Raw genomic sequence first — 6,914 nt, 5'->3', positions numbered from 1 at the left:
CTCAGAATCAGATGGAGTGAAGTACTCAACACTGCAGCGAAGTATGGCGGTAATCGCGACACCAAGAGCTACCCGAAGCGAAAGTTGCTACCTAAATTCGATGAGGAGGCCTTAGATCCCCCGCAATTAAAAAACAAAATGGCCATCCGGTCGGATAGACGAACTCGTGACCAACATAGAGCGGCAAACGATGACGCACATAAACCAGTACGCGATCCATGCGAGGGCTTGCATCAAAAGGACGGCGCAACCAGATCTATATACGGGCCACACAAGTGCGCTCTAGTATGCAATGCAACACAACAAACATCTGAACACCATGGTACACCCAAATACAGGGGTGCCGCACACCCCCTATGTTTCACCGATGAGGTGCTAGACCATGAATTTATAGAGGGATTCAAACCCGTAAACATAGAGGCGTATGACGGAACGACAGACCCTGGGGTCTGGATTAAGGACTACATCCTCCATATCCACATGGCTCAAGGAGACGATCTCCACGCCATCAAGTACTTACCCCTCAAGCTCAAAGGGCCAGCTCGGCACTGGCTTAAAAGCCTCCCGGAAACTCCATTGGAAGCTGGGAAGAGCTCGAAGACGCCTTTCGGGCAAATTTTCAAGGGACCTATGTCCGACCACCGGATGCAGACGATTTAAGTCATATAACTCAACAGCCCCGAGAGTCATCCCAAAAGCTTTGGAACAGGTTCCTCACTAAGAAGAACCAAATAGTCGACTGTCCGGACGCCGAAGCCTTAGCAGCTTTCAAGCACAGCGTTCGAGACGAATGGCTTGCCAGACACCTCGGCCAAGAAAAGCCGAGAACAATGGCAGCATTAACAAGCCTCATGACCCGCTTTTGCATGGGCGAGGACAGCTGGTTAGCCCGATGTAGCACCAGCGACCCAAGTACATCCGAAGTCAGAGACGGAAACGGGAAATCACGACGCATCAAAAACAAGCGCCGGAATAAAGAAGAAATCCCAAAGAGCACGGCGGTAAACGCCGGATTCAGAAGCTCTCGGCCAGGTCAGCAAAAGCCGCCCTCCAAAGGCAATAGAGATGAACTGTCCAGCCTAAACAAGATTCTGGACCAAATATGCCAGATCCATAGTACCCCCGATAAACCTGCAAATCATACCCATAGAGAATGTTGGGTCTTCAAGCAGTCTGGCAAGCTCAACGCCGAACATAAGGGGCAGGATACACCAAGCGAAGACGAGGACGAACCTCACAAGCAAAGCACTAGGGAACAGAAGAAATTCCCACTAGAAGTCAAAACAGTCAACGTGTTACACATGATAAAGGGGAGAAACAAAGCGGCACTCCTAGAGCCACATGCCCCAGGGCCTATCACCGTGGAGTTCTGCCACTGGTCATCCCAACCTATCACTTTTGACCATCGGGATAACTCGGCAAGTATCCGGCGGGCAGGATGGGCTGCCTTGGTATTAGACCCAATAATTGACGGATACCACTTCACATGAGTCCTGATGGACGGCGGCAGCAGTTTAAGCCTGATATATCAGGACACAGTCTGCAACATGGGGATAGACCCAGCAAAAATTAGCCATAGCAATACTACCTTTAAAGGAGTAACGCCAGGCCCAAAAGCCCATTGCACAGGCTCCCTGCTACTAGAGGTTATATTCGGCTTTCCCGATAACTTCCGCAGCGAAAAGTTAACCTTCCACATCGCTCCATTCCAAACTGGCTAGCAAGCACTACTCGGACGTGAAGCTTTTGCTCGCTTTAATGCAATACCGCATTATGCTTCTCTCATGCTTAAGATGCCCGGTCCACACGGCATCATTACAGTAAATGGAAATATTGAACGCTCCTTGCGCATGGAAGACTGTGCGGCTGCCTCACCAACTAAAGCATCTGATAGGTCGTTATGACCACGGGCGCGGTTAGACGATTCCGGCGCAGCTATATGTAATTGGTACAGGTTTGATGGCTATACCCCTATTACAATACAAGGGGCTCAACACGCGCAAACAAGTGGCAATTAGGCTCAACTTTACTCATCTTGAACTGTACATAGTTTCTTTAGTATAACCTACCTTTTTGCACGACAACTTTTCAACTAAGTTCCTCTCTTTTACAAATGACCATCGTGCTACACCCGTCCAGGATACGGCACAACGGAGACACATGCGCGGACGTGCAGCAGGGACCCGTTCAAAGGATTCTTTTTAGATTAAGACCCTGCGTAAACCTTTTTTACTGTCTCTTGTTGATACACATCCCCCAGAATCTCAGTACAATTGAGAAGGATGCTGACGTATTGGCATGTGGCCACGTCAGAATATTGCACGTACCTGGACACCAGGGGCTTATTACAAAGGGCACTGCTTAAGCCCAGTTTCCACCATAAAGACCGAATACCTTAGGGAGTGTTCGGCGTCGCGAGTTTGGCCTTATATGCATCAGCTCCGAATCATGTCTTTGGTCCAATGTTGGGTTTGCCCGGCTCCTGTTTTTGCTGCCTTACATTCCGCTCTATCGGCTAAGGCAGCACCAGGAGAACTACTGCGATTGTGCCCTGGTTCATTCGGATGAGCACCTCAGTGGAGAAAGATGAAAACTGACTATCATGATATAGCGTGAGACTGGTCAACCACTCGATGACCTAGCGGAATCTTCGGGATTCTTCCGCTTTAACAGAGGGCCGTTTCCCGGCCAGGCATGTACGCACCCCGAATTCGGATGAGTGTGGAGCCACCAGGGGCTATATAGGAGCCCCACTGTCAAACTCCTCTGGCTAATTGAAAGTGTTAAAGCATTATAGTCCGGTTGGCTAGTTCGCTGCGCTATCACCTCCTTAATGGACCAAGACGTTGGATCAAGTGTGAACATGCGTCTTCTGCGAACACACCCGCATTATATGCGTGGGGGCTAAAGCCGACGACTGCAATCTTTCAGGTTATATACATATATACATAAACGGCCGCACAGGAGGCATCATAGCACTTTTGGGCAAAAGTATAAATACAACCTTGATAAATTCAATAAAACATTGTTTTTACAATGGGAATACATGTCACTCAAACATAATATTCTTCGAGCACTGAGCCTCTATCGAACGAGCGCCTTCAAGAACTTCTTAAAAATAGTGCTCGGCAGCCACTCGGCCTATGGCCGAACCCTGTGCCGCAACAGTGGTGGCATCCATCTCCGCCCAGTATGTTTTGACACGGGCAAGGGCCATCCGCGAGCCTTCTATGCACGCCGACCTCTTTACAACATCGATGCATGGCACAACGCCAAGGAATTGTTGCACTAATCTAAAGTAGCTATTCGGCCTTGGCCCTCCTGGCCACAAATGATCCACAACGGACCTCATGGCCAGTCCGGACAATCTATGGAGCTCGGCCCAACTGGTCAATCGCTCATTCAGCAACAGCGGACGGACTGGAGCGTGAAACTGTGACCAGAACAGCTTCTCCACTTCAGGACCCTTCTGATCCTTGAAGTACTCGGTCGCATCCGCAACACTCGCAACCAAATCCATGTACTCATCCGCAGAACTCCATAGCCAGTCCATAGGAGCCAGTCCATGTACTCGGTCTCTGAACTTAGTCTGCAACAAGAAGGGCTTCCCAGAAACGATATCCGCAGCTTGATTCAGCTCCTCCTTCGTCGCTCTAATTTTGGAGCGGGCCTCCTTGGCAGCCACCCGGGCCTTCTCTAGGTCCGTTGCCTTCACCCGGTTTTCTTCTTCAAGAAGCCGGTAACGGTCAGCAGCATCTTTTAACTCCACGGCCATCTTGGCAATTTTTTCTTTGCTCCCGCAATGTGCGGCCTATTCGGCCCTTAACTCTTCGGTCGCCTTTAAAGCGGCTGCATTACTACTCCTTGCTTGCTCCTTGGCTCGGGCAAGCTCCGCCCGAAGGGTCTCCACGGTGGCAACTCCATCTGCAGTCACAACATATTAAAGATACTGGCATCATGCTGCTCTTACTTTGTGACATTCACCAGAAAAATCACCTACCCTGTGCCTCGACAAGCCGCTTGTTAACAAGCACGATGTCGGCATATGCCGCATCCAGTTGCCGCTTTAGTTCGGCAAACCCATCGGTCCGGCTAGCCACCGGAGCTTCAACCACCTGCACATAAAGGCGGTCTGGTTACTACCTGGGACTACGATCCTCTGTTTGCCGCCGTTCTCGACAACAACCAGAGTCTTAGGGGCTACTATCTACACAGGGCACACCTAAATATGTGCGGTACTGTCAAAAATGTACGTCATTTCACGTACCTCAAAACCCGTCAGTAGACTCATAAAGGCTTCATGCAACCCGCTTTCGGCGGACGAAATCCTTTCAATCACCGTACCCATCAACGTATGGTGCTCTTCTGAGATAGTCGCTCGCTCTAGCAGATCCCTCAGTACGTCCGACCGCATACCAGATGGTGCCGAACTCTTTTGATTGCTCTCTTCAAGAGCCGGATACTGGGGACTTCGGGTGGCCATAGGATTACCTTCTGGCCTTGCCGGATCAGGAGAAACCCTCCGCGACGACACTTCAAGGTCGCCGGCTTCTTGAGCTGGGGAGTCCGGGGGAGGCGTTTCGCTCTCCATCATCTCCGGAAGAAGATCCCCTGAAGACGAGCTCTGCTGAGAAGGGCTAAGATCCGAACTGCAAGATAAATGGTTTGGTTTTTTTCCTCATAAGTAAGGTAGGATATCTTCACTATTAAGTACTTTTTGATTACTTACAGCTTGTTAGAGGGCTGATCCCCGCGCGGACATTGTGCGGCAAGAACACCCTCCGAGGCAGGACCCTCTGGCAGAGATTTCTTCTCCCGTTTGGAAACCATGGTTTCCGGATCTTCAGAGGTAGTCCTCTTCCTTCCCTAGGGAGAGAGAATGTCAGATTCTTCCCCTTGGTTATCATCCCTCGTGGAGGCGCTCATTCCCTCGGTTGGAATAGGAAGCGATGGAGGCCCGCTTTCGCCCTCTTTATTCCCCCCTTCATCTTCCTTTGAGGGCACCAGGCAAGGTGCTGGCTCGAGCATCTTTTCCAGCACCAGATTGTCCAAGCCTTCAGGAAGGGGGGCCGAACACCGGATCATCTTCGCCTTTGTTATCCAGTCCTAGTCAAAGAGCGATTCTTCAGAATGATGTCATGATAAATAAAAGGACAGTGTGTTCGGCCATGGGATTACTTACTTGGGCAGCGGTGCGGTTGCTGCTCAGGCCCACATCCTCGGTAGTGTCCGGGCACTCTATTTGGGGTCTTGAGCACTTGCGTTGGTTTTCCCTTGAAGAGGAAAGGGTGGTGCCGCAAACTAGCGTAAGTATTTCCCTCAGTTTTTGAGAACCAAGGTATCAATCCAGTAGGAGGCTACACGCGAGTCCCTCGCACCTACACAAAACAAATAAATCCTCGCAACCAACGCGATAAAGGGTTGTCAATCCCTACACGCACTTACGAGAGTGAGATCTGATAGATATGATAAGATAATATTTTTGGTATTTTTATGATAAAGATGCAAAGTAAAATAAAAGCAATGAAAATAACTAAGTATTGGAAGATTAATATGATGAAGATAGAACCGGGGGCCATAGGTTTCACTAGTGGCTTCTCTCAAGAGCATAAGTATTTTACGGTGGGCGAACAAATTATTGTTGAGCAATTGACAGAATTGACCATAGTTATGAGAATATCTAGGTATTATCATGTATATAGGCATCATGTCCAAGACAAGTAGACCGACTCCTACCTGCATCTACTACTATTACTCCACACATCGACCGCTATCCAGCATGCATCTAGAGTATTAAGTTCCTAAGAACATAGTAACGCCTTAAGCAAGATGACATGATGTAGAGGGATAAATTCATGCAATATGATAAAAAAACATCTTGTTATCCTCGATGGCAACAATACAATACGTGCCTTGCTGCCCCTACTGTCACTGGGAAAGGACACCGCAAGATTGAACCCAAAGCTAAGCACTTCTCCCATAGCTAAGCACTTCTCCCATTGCAAGAAATATCAATCTAGTAGGCCACACCAAACTGATAATTCAAAGATATTTGCAAAGATAACCAATCATACATAAAAGAATTCAGAGAAGATTCAAATATTGTTCATATATAAACTTGATCATAAACCCACAATTCATCGGTCTCAACAAACACACCACAAAAGAAGATTACATCGAATAGATCTCCACAAGAGAGGGGGAGAACTTTGGATTGAGATCCAAAAAGAGAGAAGAAGCCATCTAGCTAACAACTATGGACCCGTAGGTCTGAGGTAAACTACTCACACTTCATCGGAGAGGCTATGGTGTTGATGTAGAAGCCCTCCATGATCGATGCCCCCTCCGGCGGAGCTCCGGAATAGGCCCCAAGATCTCGTGGATACAGAAAGTTACGGCAGTGGAATTAGGGTTTTGGCTCTATATCTGATCGTTTGGGGGTACGTAGGTATATATAGGAGGAAGAAGTACGTCGGTGGAGCAACAGGGGGCCCACGAGGGTGGAGGGCGCGCCTAGGGGGGTAGGTGCACCCCCTACCTCGTGGCCTCCCTGTTGGTTGCTTGACGTAGGGTCCAAGTCTCCTGGATCATGTTCGGTGAGAAAATCACGTTCCCGAAGGTTTCATTCCGTTTGGACTCCGTTTGATATTCCTTTTCTTCGGAACCCTAAAATAGGCACAAACAACAATTCTGGGTTGGGCCTCCGGTTAGTAGGTTAGTCCCAAAAATAATATAAAGTGGATAATAAAGCCCAATAATGTCCAAAACAGTAGATAATATAGCATGGAGCAATAAAAAATTATAGATACGTTGGAGATGTATCAGAGACCTATCTTGGAGGTCCGGGGTCGGCTCCTCGTGATGCGCTAGGTTCGTGCGTAGGCATCCGTAGCGTGGCTAGGTTGGGCCCATGC

Source organism: Triticum dicoccoides, chromosome 1A (assembly GCF_002162155.2).
Source record: "Triticum dicoccoides isolate Atlit2015 ecotype Zavitan chromosome 1A, WEW_v2.0, whole genome shotgun sequence".
In the NCBI taxonomy this organism is placed as follows: Eukaryota; Viridiplantae; Streptophyta; class Magnoliopsida; order Poales; family Poaceae; genus Triticum; species Triticum dicoccoides.
The sequence above is the reverse complement of the archived record's forward strand: the minus strand, read 5'-3'. Positions refer to the sequence as shown.